Source organism: Hypanus sabinus, chromosome 28 (assembly GCF_030144855.1).
Source record: "Hypanus sabinus isolate sHypSab1 chromosome 28, sHypSab1.hap1, whole genome shotgun sequence".
In the NCBI taxonomy this organism is placed as follows: Eukaryota; Metazoa; Chordata; class Chondrichthyes; order Myliobatiformes; family Dasyatidae; genus Hypanus; species Hypanus sabinus.
This window is the reverse complement of record NC_082733.1, coordinates 41,584,473-41,599,080: the sequence shown is the minus strand read 5'-3', so window position 1 is coordinate 41,599,080 and position 14,608 is coordinate 41,584,473. Positions and strand designations below refer to the sequence as shown.

General features: G+C 45.4%; 1 long non-coding RNA gene across 1 annotated transcript; it reads right to left on the bottom strand.

The window, feature by feature from the left end:
* Positions 1–1,793: 1,793 nt before the first annotated feature.
* LOC132382373 (uncharacterized) lies at positions 1,794–13,539 on the bottom strand. The gene is made up of 3 exons (XR_009508299.1): positions 13,421–13,539; positions 5,094–5,190; positions 1,794–1,902 (listed from the first exon to the last, which is right to left on the bottom strand). It is a non-coding gene; the product is annotated as an uncharacterized LOC132382373 (long non-coding RNA).
* Between the last annotated feature and the right edge of the window lie 1,069 nt (positions 13,540–14,608).

Below are 14,608 nucleotides of genomic sequence, written 5' to 3'. Positions count from 1 at the left end.
CCTTGAGTTTAATCAGTGTAGCCTAGTTCACAGGAATGATTGGGAATCTGTCCACACCCTTTTGTTGGAAATGGTGGGAACTGATACTGTCCAAGGTTACGTTGCTGGTCTTTAGTGATTACACAAAGAGTATAAAGCCTGAGGCTTTATAAAGCATTGGTCAGACTGCACTTGGAGGGGCAAAATTTTGGGCCCCTTATCTAAGAAAGGATGTGCTGGCAATGAAGAAGGTCCAGAGGAGGTTCGTGAAGATGATCTCAGGAATGAAAAGGTTAACTTATGAGTAGCATTTGATGGCTCTGGGCCTGTCTTCAATAGAGTTCTGAAGAATGGTGGGGAGTGGGGGGTTGGCAGGGGTGTCCTCATTAAAACCTATTGAATATTGAAAGGATAAGAAAGAATGGATATGGAGAGGATGTTTCATTTTCTACAGATGGGGAGTCTAGGACCAAAGGGGACAGACTCAGAATACAAGGACATCCCTTTTGAACAGCAATGAGGGGTAACTTCTTTGGACAGAGAGTGGTGAATCTGTGGAATTCATTGTGACAGACGGTTGTGGAAGCCAAGTCATTGGGTACATTTAGAGTGGAGGCTGATAGGTTCTTGATTAGACATGGCATCAAAGGTTATGGGGAGAAGGGAGGAGAATGGGGTTGAGAGGGATAATAAATCAGCCATGATTGAATGGCAGAGCAAAGTCAATCAACTGGATGGCCTAATTCTGCTCCTATATCCAATGGTCTTATGGTCTGATAGTATGGACAATTAAAGAAATGGGTTTACTACATCACCCTTCTGGTTATTCCTGAACACTCTCTACCCAATGAATTCTCATCAATGTTGCAATTTAAGATTAAGTATCAGGAAGTTGTTTCTCTTGCAGATGTGGTTTGATAATTATAGATTGGTTATGGTATTGTGGGACGACATCGTCTGATCCTATGATTTTCATCCTGAGCTGCTGCTGCTGGTTGTCTCCCCAGACCTTTCTCCATCTCCTTGAAGTTTGTTTCTCAGCAGTTATTTATCCAATTCCCTCCTGAAGACCACCAAGAACCCTCCTAGCACAACATCTGCAGGCAATGCTTTCCAGATTCCAGCAACTTGCTGTGTAGTAAATGCTCAGTTTTCTTTTCTGTGACCTCAATCACTGCACCAGTGGGAACAGGCTCCTACCATCCACTCTGTCCAGATCCTTGCTTTCATTAAATCTCCCCTCAGCTGCCTCTCTGATCTCTGTATCCTTCACCCTAGTAACCAGTCTCATACATTTTTTCTGGACACCCTTTGCCTTTCCTATCACCTATAAAGGTCCAACATGGCTTCTTTGTATTTCACCTGTGATTATGTAACTCATGTTTTAAAGATGGACACAAGAGATTCTGCAGATGCTGGAAATCCACAGCAGTACACAAATTACTGGAGTAATTTATCAGGCAATATCTATGCAGAGGAATAAATAGTCAACGTCTTGGGCCAAGACCACTGTTTAAGCTGCATGGCCGCGCAGTAACGCAATTGCTGCCACGCACATAGCTTTTATTGTTGCGCAGCTCGAATTTTCTTTTCTACAATGTTTTATTAAAGTGCCGTGCACTTTTCAGGCCATGTAAAAAAATTTCCTGCTCAGAGCAATGTAAATCTGTAAAAAAAAAATTAGAGGGAACATTGGCCAAGACCCTTCATCAGGACTCGATTGGTCCTCCAAATCTGGGTCAACAGGGTTTTTAAAGAGGGATTAGCTTTTATTTGTCACATTTACATTGGAACATCGAAACGTACAATGAAGTGCACGGTTGGCATCAAATGCCAGCATTCTGTGGATGCGCTGGGGGCAGCCCGCAAATGTCGAAACACTTCTGGCGCCGACATAGCACGCCCCTTTGCTCACTGACCCTACTAAGAGGAGGTAAAATGAGATTAGCGTTATTTGTCACATTCATCCAAACATACTGTAACATGCATTATTTGCGTCAACAACCAACAGTCCGAGAATGTGCTGGGGAGGCCTGAAAGTGTTGTGTGTGTGTGTTTATTTATTGGATATTTAAGCATTCTTGTTCATTTCAATAATACATCACGGGTTATATGTATAAATATGTGACTTGTGTAGGTCAACACGATACTATGTGGCACGCACACGTAAACACAAAGTTAGATCGGCATTCCTGGACTCTCGTGTCTTCCTTCAAGTTAGTTTAATGTTTTGAAGTTACAAAGCACAACAGAAACCCATGCAGTCATGGGGTGAATGTACAGGCAGTGGCAGGAGTTGATCCCTGATCTTCCGATCACTGCGACTGTAAAGCTTTACACTAAATGATAAGCTACTGTGCTGCCCCTGGGTGGGGGCTTTATTAAACACATTCTTAACCTGCCCAGCTACTCTAAATGACTTGCCCACCCATGTCTTCAGTTCCCACCTGGACCCCTTAGCGACTGTCTGATGAACAAATTCAACCCAAAATTACTATGAAGGTTCTTAGCAAATGCAAATCATTGTTAGTTCGTCAATAATCTATGGTTATGATCTAGAGACTGTATTCAAAAAAATCGACTTATTCAGGCTTATTTCATTTGATATAATTTGGTATAATTTTAAGGTGATTGGAGGGGGATGTCAGGGATTGGTTTTTTAAGCAAAGAGTGGTGGGTGTGTGGAATGCCCTGCCAGGGGTGGGGGTAAAGGGACATTTAAGAAATTCGTGGAGAGGCACATGGATGATAGTAAAATGGAGGTCTGTGTAGGAGGGAAAGGTTAGATTGATCCTGGAGGAGGTTAAAGAGTCAGGACAACATTGTGGGCCAAAGGGCCTGTACTGTGCTGTACTATTCTAATTTCCTAACGCACAGCAAAAATATAAATTTTTCAAAGGAAAAACAATTGCAGACATGTTATTGAAAAACAACACCTGCAAGATGCTAGAAATCTGCAATAAAAATAGACTCTATAAGCAGAGCCAGAAGCTGCCTGATATACTGTGTAACTGCAGTACTTTAGGTTTTTATTTCAGATTTTTCAGCAACTGCACTACTTTATTTGCTTTGACATGAGGCCATCAGTTGTGTCCGAAGCCTTGGCTGAGTCTGTGGCAGAGGTTACTTGGTAGGGGTATACAAGATGATATGAAGCACAAGCTGACTGTTTCGTCAGAGACTTTTTCCTAGGCTAATTAGAGGGGCTAATCATCCAATTTTAAGATGATTGGAGGGAAATATGAGGGGGATGTCAGAGGTAGGTTTTTTTTATGCAGAGAGAGGTGACTGTATGGAACCTACCACTCACTCTGTGTAAAAAGAGGCAAATACAAACCCTATTTCCAGAAAAGTTGGGATATTTTCCAAAATGCAGTAAAAACAAAAATCTGTGATATGCTAATTCACGTGAACCTTTATTTAACTGACAAAAGTACAAAGAAAAGATTTTCAATAGTCTTACTGACCAACTTAATTGTATTTTGTAGATAAACACAAATTTAGAATTTGATGGCTGCAACACACTCAACAAAAGTTGGGACAGAGTTAAAATAAGATTGAAAAGTGCACAGAATATTCAAGTAACACCAGTTTGGAAGACTCCACATTAAGCAGGCTAATTGGTAGCAGGTGAGGTATCATGACTGGGTATAAAAGTAGCGTCCATCAAAGGCTCAGTCTTTGCAAACAAGGATGGGTCGTGGCTCACCCCTTTGTGCCAAAATTCATGAGGGAATTGTTAGTTCAAAAGGAACATTTCCCATCACAAGATTGCAGAGAATTTAGGTCTTTCAACATCTACAGTACATGATATTGTGAAAAGATTCAGAGAATTCAGAGACATCTCAGTGCGTAAAGGGCAAGGTCAGAAACCACTGTTGAATGCGCGTGATCTTCGAGCCCTCAGGTGGCGCTGCCTAAGAAACCGTCATGCTACTGTGACAATTATAGCCACCTGGGCTCAGGAGTACTTTGGAAAACCATTGTCACTTAACACAGTCTGTTGCTGCATCCAGAAATGCAACTTGAAACTGTATTACGCGAGGAGGAAGCTATACATCAACTCTATGCAGAAACGCCGGCGAGTTCTCTGGGCCTGAGCTCATCTCAGGTGGACCGAAAGGCTGTGGAACCGTGTGCTGTGGTCAGATGAGTCCACATTTCAGCTAGTTTTCAGAAAAATGGGCGTCGAGTTCTCTGTGCCAAATATGAAAATGACCATCCTGATTGTTATCAGTGAAAGGTGAAAAGCCAGCATCTGTGATGGTATGGGGGTGCATCAGTGTCCACGGCATGGGTGAGCCACATGTATGTGAAGGTACCATTGACTGTGAGGCATATATTAGGATTTTAGAGAGACATATGTTGCTATCAAGGCGACGTCTCTTCTTGGGACGTCCATGCTTATTTCAGCAGGACAAAATTTCCAATTGCAGATCTACTACAATTAGTATCCTCCGTTCCAAAATGATTAAAAAGTGTTATTAAAAGGAAAGGTGATGTAACACAATGGTAAACATGCCTCTGTCCCAACTTTTGTTGAGTGTGTTGCAGCCATCAAATTCTAAATTTGTGTATATTTACAAAATACAATTAAGTTAGTCAGTAAAACTATTGAAAATCTTTTCTTTGTACTCTTGTCAGTTAAATAAAGGTTGACGTGAATTAACATATCACAGATTTTTGTTTTTATTGCATTTTGGAAAATATCCCAACTTTTCTGGAAATGGGTTGTACATTGACGTGATGATGTTGTCAGGATCTTTTAACCCTTCCCTCTTACACAACCCTCCATTTTTCTATCATCCATGTCCCTGTCTAAGAGTTTCATAAATGCCCCTGAGGTATCTGCCTCTAGCAGTGCCCTTGAAAGTGTATTCCACACACTCACCACTCCTAACTGACAACACCGCCATACTTTCCTACAACTCACCTTAAAATTATGCCTCCTGGTATGAGTAATTTCCGCCCTGGGAGGAAGTCTTTGGCTGTCCACTCGATCTATGCCTCTTATCATCTTGTACACCTCTATCAAATCACCTCTCATCCTCCTTCACTCCAAAGAGAAAAGCCCCGGCTTGCTCAACCTTTCCTCATAAGACATGCTCTCTTACCCAAGCAGCATCCTGGTGAATCTCCTCTACAGACGTACATCATGGGAACAATAACTGCAAATGAGATGCTGGAGGAACTCAGCAGGCCAGGCAGCATCTGGGGAAAAGAATAAGCAGTCAATGTTTCGGGCTGAGACTTTTCATCAGGACTGGGAAGAAAAAGATGAGGTTAGACATCTTTTTGGCCCATTGATCATAAAACCACCATTAATGCCAATCCTACACCAAGGAACTTGAACCAAACATCTCCACCACAGTTTAACTGTAGATCCCTTCAAGGATTGTCCAGCAATACCTAAATCCCTCTGCTGCCTCACCAATGCCACCTCAACCCAGCCCCTCCGGTATTGGCCAGGAGGTGGAGCCGGGAGGGGTTTTTATGTTTTAAAATTTATTTCCCTCAGATTTCATCCAGATTCTACCACTCTCCTCCCCACTGGGAACAACTGACAAGCAACTAACCCACCTCTGTTTGGGAGGTGGGAGGAAACCAAAGTGCCTGGGGAAATCCACCTCGTGCTTGCAGGGATGTCTGTGTGAACTCCACACAGACAGCGTCAGAGATCAGGGTCGAACCCAGCTCTCTGGTGCCTTGAGGCTGGGTGCTGTTCCATGGTGCTTCAGTGTTCCAGGACCATACTGTATCCCTGACCGCAGTTGTGTGTAATCATTGCACTGCTGTCATCCTGTTCACGATCGCCTGGTCATTTCCCACCTGCTCACTGCACTCGAGGAAACGCCCCATTGCCAGTTTGCGCTTTGCAGTGTCAAAACATTCTGCTGAAACTTGTGGCTGTGGTTCTTTCTGGAGCCTCGTAGAGGTTCCCACCACCGCCCATAAGTGGTTTGCACGTTCTCCTGGAGATGCCGTGGGTTTCCTCCGGGGGCTTAGGTGACCTCCCACATTCCAAAGATGTATAGGTTAGGAGGTTAATTAGTCACATGGGCGCGATCGGATGGCGTGAGCTTGTCAGGCTGGAAGAGCCTAGTACCACGCTGAATTCTACCTAAAATAAAAATTACTGCTGACCCACAGGTAGTTGGTTCTCTTTTGGAGGTGGGACAGGAGCACAGAATGACTGTACAAGGTGCCAGTGCCACCTACGGGTGCTCGTTCTTCCAGCTGACTGAAATAGAGGCTTTCACTTCAGCTTCAGATAGGAACCAGCATCACTCAATACAGAAGTGAGGCAGCTGAACTGACACCACAAGGAGTTATACCCTCGGCCTCTGCACTAAACCACACACCAACCACATTTAAAGCAGCTCTATATTCTTGTCTTTGCTGCATTTTCCCACAGCAGCTGCAGTTCTCTTTTATTAAGTAATTATTTTGACTCTTTTTCTAAAACTGAAGGGTTTCACTAAGAAGCTGTTTGAACTTGTTGTGTGGGGAGGGATGGAGAGAGACGTTGGCTGAGGAGGGGTAGGAGACATTGGGTGGGGAAGGGTGGAGGGAGACACTGGGTGGGGAGGGTTGGAGGGAGACATTGGGTGGGGAGGTGTGAGGGTTAGTGGAGAAGCAAGTGTGGCTGTTACACACTGTAGCAGTTAATGAATATGGGTTGGGGGAGAGAGGTAGGGAGGGAAAGGGACAGAGAGAGTGAGTGAGAGGGAGATAGAGAGAAAGAGAGTGAGTGAGAGACGGAATGAGCAAGACAGGCAGAGAGATAGAGCAGGAGACAGAAAGAGAGAGAGCAGTTTTGCTGGAACTCAAAAGGTCTTATCTCAAAATAGAAACTTATGTTTATCTGCTGGCATGTCACAGTTTCTGCTTGCAAAACAGTTTGCCTTGTCTAAGAATGGCTTTTATCTGTGGTGAACATTGAGGTTACTGACAGTGGTCAGTTTGGAGTGCACTTGGGTGAGATTTTAGAGTTAGTAAAGTGGTCAAAGTAAACTTTGTTATCAAAGTATGTGTACACCAGTGGCCACTTTATTAGGTATACCTGTGCACCCGCTTGTTAATGAATATCTAATCAGCCAATCATGTGGTAGCAACTTAATGTATAAAAGCATGCAAGAGTTCAGTTGTTTAGACCACATATCAGAATGAGGAAGAAATGTGACCTAAGTGAATTTTGACCATGTTGGTACCAGGCACGGTGGTTTCAGTTATCTCAAACTTCTGATTTTCTGGAATTTTCATGCACAAAAGTCTCTAGAGTTTACAGAGAATGGTGCAAAAAAAAACAAACAAGAAGTTCAGTGGGTGGCAGTTCTGTGGGTGAAAATACCTTGTTAATGGGAGGTCAGAGGAGAATGGTCAGTCTGGTTCAAGGTGACAGTAACTGAAATAAACACGCGATACAACAGTGGGGTGCAGAAGAACATCGCTGAATGGAAGAGGATGGGCTACAACAGCAGAAAAGCACAAGCATATTGTCTGGGGCCACTTTATTATTCACTGGAGGGACCTCATAAAATGGCCACTGAGTGTATACAACCACATAGTATTCTTTTCCTTGCTGCCATTTGTAGAAAAATAAAGAAATGCAATAAAAGTTATGAAAACTGTGATAAACAAAGACTGACAAAATGGTGATGATCTCCCTCACCTTTCATTGTCCCTCTCCCTGCAGCCTCAGATCTTTCACTTGACAGACAGATATCTCAGGGTTGAACAATTCGTGCCTTTTGCTCTGTTGCTGCTGAATTCACCCACCCATCCACCTTCCCCCTCACCTGGTCTCACCTTTCACCTGCTTCGTACACTCCTTCCCCTCTCCCACCCACCCACCTTCTCCCTCACCTGGTCTCACCTTTCACCTGCTTCGTACACTCCTTCCCCTCTCCCACCCATCCACCTTCCCCCTCACCTGGTCTCACCTTTCACCTGCTTCGTACACTCCTTCCCCTCTCCCACCCACCCACCTTCCCCCTCACCTGGTCTCACCTTTCACCTGCTTCGTACACTCCTTCCCCTCTCCCACCCATCCACCTTCCCCCTCACCTGGTCTCACCTTTCACCTGCTTCGTACACTCCTTCCCCTCTCCCACCCATCCACCTTCCCCCTCACCTGGACACCTTTCACCTGCTTCGTACACTCCTTCCCCTCTCCCACCCATCCACCTTCCCCCTCACCTGGTCTCACCTTTCACCTGCTTCGTACACTCCTTCCCCTCTCCCACCCATCCACCTTCTCCCTCACCTGGTCTCACCTTTCACCTGCTTCGTACACTCCTTCCCCTCTCCCACCCACCCACCTTCTCCCTCACCTGGTCTCACCTTTCACCTGCTTCGTACACTCCTTCCCGTCTCCCACCCATCCACCTTCTCCCTCACCTGGTCTCACCTTTCACCTGCTTCGTACACTCCTTCCCCTCTCCCACCCATCCACCTTCCCCCTCACCTGGTCTCACCTTTCACCTGCTTCGTACACTCCTTCCCCTCTCCCACCCATCCACCTTCCCCCTCACCTGGACACCTTTCACCTGCTTCGTACACTCCTTCCCCTCTCCCACCCACCCACCTTCTCCCTCACCTGGTTTCACCTATTGCCTGCCATCACATACTCCTTCCCCTCCCCGCCCCACCCTCCGGCATGGTTTTGAGATACCATGTGGTACAAACGCTTTTGGCCCTTCAAGCCACTCCACCCCAGCAACTCACCTACTTAACCCTAGCCTTATCACAGGACAATTTACAATAACTGAGTAACCTACGAACTTGGACTGAGGGAGGAAACCAGAGCACCCGGAGAAAACCCACGGGGAGGATGTACAGGGACTCTTTACAGAGGGCACCTGATTTGGACTCGGAACTTTGACGTGCCAAGCTGTAGTAGTGTCGCACTAACCATTACCCTACAATGGTGCCAATTTTGTTTGCACAATTATTTGGAAATTTACAAAGATGTTGCCTGGACTTGAAGGCCTTAGTTATAGGGAAAGGTTGAATAGTTTAGGACTTTATGTAATGTAGAAGACTGGGGGGAGATTTCATAGAGGTATACAGAATTATGAGGGGTATAGATAGGAGATAGGGTAAATGCAAGCAGTCTTTTTCTACTGAGCATAGGTGAGACTAAAACTAGAGGTCATGGGTTAAGGGTGAAAGGTGAAAAGTTTAAAAGGAACATGAGGGGAAACAACTTCACTCAGAGGGTGGAGAGAGTGTGGAATGAGATGCCAGTGGAAGTGCTGAATTTGGAGTTGATTTCAACATTTAAGAGAAATTTGGATAGTTCCATGGATGGGAGGGGTATGGAGGGTTCTGGTCCAGGTGCAGGTAGATGGGACTAGGCAGATTAATGGTTCGGTATGGACTAGATGGGCCAAAGGGCCTGTTGCTGTGCTGTCATGTTCTATGGCTCTATGACTCTATAATTTGTCTTCTCTTCCATATTTTGAACTTTGTGATGCTTGTAAAATGCTTAAAGACACAGTGCCAATCTCTGTGGGGTTTCTGAAGTATTGACTCAGTGACAGTGAATCCCTCAGCAAGGATCAGAGCTCGAGAAGAAACGTTTGCACCTTGGGATTTACAAAGATAAACAAGAGCAAGTCTGATTGATAGCATTTGTCCTTTTGCTCCTTGTGCGGCTCCCTGGATGTTACTAGAAGCCTCAGGTCTCACGTCTCCTGTCTATTGCTCCCCAGTGTCAGAGTGGTAGCTGAGTGTCAAGGTGTTTTGTCAGCGGTGTGGCGTGAATTTGGAAACTGTCACCTTGGAGACCAGCTGAGGTGAATAACAGAGAGATGGTGATTAGGATAAACACGCATGCGGGGGGGCAGGTGAGAGAACAAAGTGCCTCACACCAAGAGCAGATTTTGCTATCTGGAAATTCAGGGCTCTATACTAATAAATTTACGTGGTGATTAAGTAATGCACTGAAAATGTTACCTGAATCAAGTTGAAATATTAGAAGTGTTTGATCAAATGAAGGAAGAACGCAGTAACACACACAAAATGCTGGAAGAACTCAATAAGTCAGGCAGCATCTACGGAGGGGAATAAACAGTCGACCTTCCTGGCTAAGGACTGGAAAGGAAGGGTGAAGAACTTCCTCCTGATCTCACGATCTTGATGCTTTACGATACAGAGACCTGGGTTCAATTCCTGCTGCCGCCTGTAAAGAGTTTGTACATTCTCCCCATGACTGCGTGGGTTTCCGCTGGGTGCTCAGGATTCCTCCCACAGTCGAAAGACGTACTGATTAATTTGTCGTTGTAGATTAGACTGTAGATTTGTCGTTAAGTCAGAGGATTGTTGGGCAGTGCGGCTCAAAGGGCCGAGAAGGCCTATTCGGTGCTGTACCTCGATAAAGAAATCTCTCATTTACTAAGCTGACCCTTGTGTCCCGAATATGCTTCACTGATTGCACTTTGACTTGACCTGTCACAAGATTTCTTTTAAATCAAATTCTGATAAAGAACTGAGCTTTCCCCGTGTCTTACACATAGTGAGAGTGAGGAGGAGGCAGCTGTCATCTGTGGCCCAGAGCTGTCTCATTTCCCCTTTGGTTAACATTAATTATGTGTTTTTAAGCCTGACTACTGACAGATATGGTGCAATATTTATCTCCTTTCTCACTGTTTTATTTACCTTGTGGTTATTTTTTTAGATATTGCTCCTAGTGAGATATCTCATCTTCATGGTTGGTGTAATGAGAACAACATGCTCTGCACTCTGTCTCATGGTAGTTTGTTTCCCTATATACTTCTTCAAATCCCCAATGAAAGGTCCCGTTGAATCTGCTTGCGCTGGTTTTCAAGCAGGTCTTTCCAGATCACAGCAAACTCCTGGGTGACGATCTCTCTGAGGATGAACATTGGGTAAGATCTCCAACTGAACAATTCACTGGGTGAACAGCTCTCTGGGTGAAGAACTCACTGGATTAACATATCTGGGTGGAGAACTCACTGGATTAACATCTCTAGGTGGAGAACTCATGGGTGAAGAACTCATTGGATTAACAACTCTGGGTGAAGAACTCATTGGATTAACAACTCTGGGTGAAGAACTCATTGGATTAACATCTCTGGGTGAAGAACTCATGGGTGAACATCTCTGAGTGAGGGGCATTTGGACAGATACTTAGGCAAGGAATAGAGGCAAGCTGGGGCTGCAAGGTGGTGTATCTTTAGGGACTGGATGGGTTGAACAGTCGCTTCCTACAAACTTTGTATATACCTGGCAATGGCACATTACATCACACATACGTATGATGCTTATGTCATGTCCTAGTTCACATCTTTATTGTTATGCCGTAGGTATTTCATTTAGCAGTAAGAGCTGTTAGTTCTGCTTTCAGCCTGTTTGAGTTGTTATTGAAGATAAAGGATGATGAGGAATGTGTGGCATTCAATTAGCTGGAGGTGAGGGACAATAAGGTTGGTCTTGGGCTGTTGTTCGAGAGGAGATGAAGGGAGAAGACACTGGGTAGAACCAGTTGTAGCGTATGATCCGGTGGGAGACCCGTTTGTTCGTGACGGATTGTGAGCGACATTCCGAAGGTGGTGTGAGCTTTCGTGTTGGCCGAAGGCCCAGTGCATGAGTGACAGAGAAGTTCAAGATGAGCTCCAACTTGTGCACATCTGACTGTTCAATTAGGATGGGCCCTTTTCTTTTCGTTATTCTTTACTAGCCCTTTAGTTAAGATTCATAAATATAATTCCTTTAATCACATGCAGTGTACTGTCTGTTATTTTGTGACACTCATTTGTAACAGGGTAGCAAATGACACAGCATCCACACAAACCAGGGGCTCGTGCCTCAATCTCACACGTTTGGTGGGGCTGGAGATTGTCCTACGCAGCTGAGGAAACCAGAGTGTTCCATTTAGAAGCATTCAGTACTTGATGACACAAATTGCAAACTCAGATAAAAACAGTAGCTGCAGAGGTAAGAAAGGTGGCATCTGTGGAAAGAGATAGTCAAGCGTTAAGGTTTAGAAGTCGATGACCCTTCATTGGTTACCTCAGCCTCAGCCAGCACATTTGAGAAAACATCTTTTAGGGCAGTACGGCAGCATCGCAGCTAGAATAATGCTAATGCAGCGCCAGCGATCCAGGTTCAATTCCCGTCACCGTCCTTAAGGAATTTGTGCATGGCCACTTGCGTTTCCCCATTTCCTCTGTGTGCTTCGGTTTCCTCCCACGTTCCAGAGACGTACGGGCTATGGTTAGAATGTTGTTGGCACCGGAAGTGTACTGACACTTGAGGGCTGCCTCGAGCACTGTGTTGGTCAATGTGCCCCGGCGGCACATTTCACTCTATGTTTTGCTGTTTCAAAGTACGTGTGACAAATAAAGATCATCTGTTAAATATGAGACAGTAGAGTAGTTCTTAGCACCAGTACCACTTCACAGTACCAGCCACCTGGGTTCAATTCCTGACGCTGTCTGTGAGGAGTTTGTACTTCCTCTGCGTGACCGTGTGTGTTTCCTCCGCGTGCTCAGGTGTCCTCCCACAGTCCAGAGGTGCACCAGTTGGGTACCGTGATTGGCATTGTAAATTGTACCGTGATTAGGCCAGGGTTAAATTGGGGGGTTGCTGGGCAGCGCAGCTTAAAGAGCCAGGAGGGTCTATTCTGCGCTGTATCTCTAAATACATAAATAAACAAGAAATTCTGCAAATGAGGAAGATCCAGAGCATTACACACACAAAATGTTGGAGGGTCTCAGCAGGTCAGGCAGCATCTATGGGGAGGAATAAATGATTAATGTTTTGGGCCCAGAAATTTTATCAGCTAATTTCTTTACCTCTTACTGCTCAACATGACAGCCAAGGACTGAAACCCAGCACCGAGCGACCTCGGGGCAGGTGTGCCACCAACTAATGAGTCACAGTCACCATCGGTCCCACAAGGGCCAAGGATGCCCGCTCCACAAGGTGCCTCTGGAGCAATGATTCACCTCATCCATCCCAGAGGATTGCTCGGCACTTAAATCACATTAACAGGAAAAGCGAACAAGGCGGAATTGTCCGGGGAATACTGGGTGCTTCTCGTGCAATCTTCACGTAAAATTAATGCTGGCACTGATCTATAAATTTTATTAATAGCCAACACCAGTGGGGGGGGGGGGAATGGATGAGTATGATAAAGAGCCAATCTCTGCTGTTCCTCAGCCGTGGTCTGGGAGCTTTCCTTCCATGCTAATCACTTCTAATGCCAAGTGATTTTATAATTGGACCCTTCTCATTAACATTCAGTACCCTGTAGAACCAATTAGTAACTGGCTTTATGACCTCCTGTTTTCATAGTAAGGAGATATTAAAGACTTAAATTGGAAAGAGATGCTCGGACAGGCTTAAATCTGCTCAGCTGCTGATTAATAATCCTGTCAGAGCCGTCATTTGCGCTAAGCAGAATGCATGTTACCTCTGATTTCTCTTTTATACTTTCCATTAATCTTTGATGATAGCTCGGTCACCAACCTTCTTCTTATCCTCTCGGATAAATGTATGGTCAAGGGCCTAATGAGATCTCAGAAGCACGCCGGCAACCTCTGACCCTGCATCAGAGCAGTGCCGATGTAGGCTGGGGGGGGGGGGGTGGAGTCTGATTGGTGGGTGCGGTGAGAACGTTCTGGAAGCTGATGGATGGTGCAGGCACTGGCATGCTTCAGGGGTCATTTGCTTGTTCTCTCTGTCTGATCGTTTTCACAGTAGGAACCGTAGTGATCCTGCCTGTAATTATTCTGTAGAGGATGACTTATTAATATGGAATGGGTAACCTAACGGACCCACAGTTAATAAGTTTTTTTTGTCTGCATACTATGATTATTAATATCTGACTTGTTCACCATGGCTATGTCGTAAATGATTTTGAATCATTGTTAGGGGTTAATGCTACTTGCTGCTGAAGAAGCTAACCACGGCATATTTTACTAAAGGTCTATGAGGCACTTAATATGCAGGGATGGTACTTGGGACGTCAAGGTGGCGTAGCGGTTAGCACAATGCTATTACAGATTAGGGTGCTTGGAGTTGGGAGTTCGATTCTGGCACTGCTTGTAAGGAGCTTGTACATTCTCCCCGTGACTGTGTGGGTCTCCTCTGGGTACTCTGGTTTCCTCCCGCAGTCCAAAGACGTACCAGGTTAGTAGGTTAATTGGTCGTTGTAAATGGCCCTGTGATTAGGTGAGTTGCTGGGTTGTATGGCTCATTGGAATAGAAGGGCCCACTCCATGTTGTACCTCTGAATGAATAAATAGGTAAATAAATAGACTCTTTATGTGGAGACTGAGGTTTCTTACTGAGATGACATCACTCTGAGCCGCCCTGTTTCCTAGTAAAGGACTGTCAGTGTCCCTGGGGGAGGGGGGTGAGCCTTGTCATTTCCCATGACCACCGGGGTCAATGGTAAGACGAAGTGCTGTTTAGCACCTCTTCTGAAATGTGGCGCCTCAGCCGTCTGGCTGACCCTTGACACTGCACTGGGACACTGGACCTCAGGACCGTCTGGCTGACCCTTGACACTGCACTGGGACGCTGGACCTCAGGACCGTCTGGCTGACCCTTGACACTGCACTGGGACACTGGACCTCAGGACCGTCTGGCTGACCCC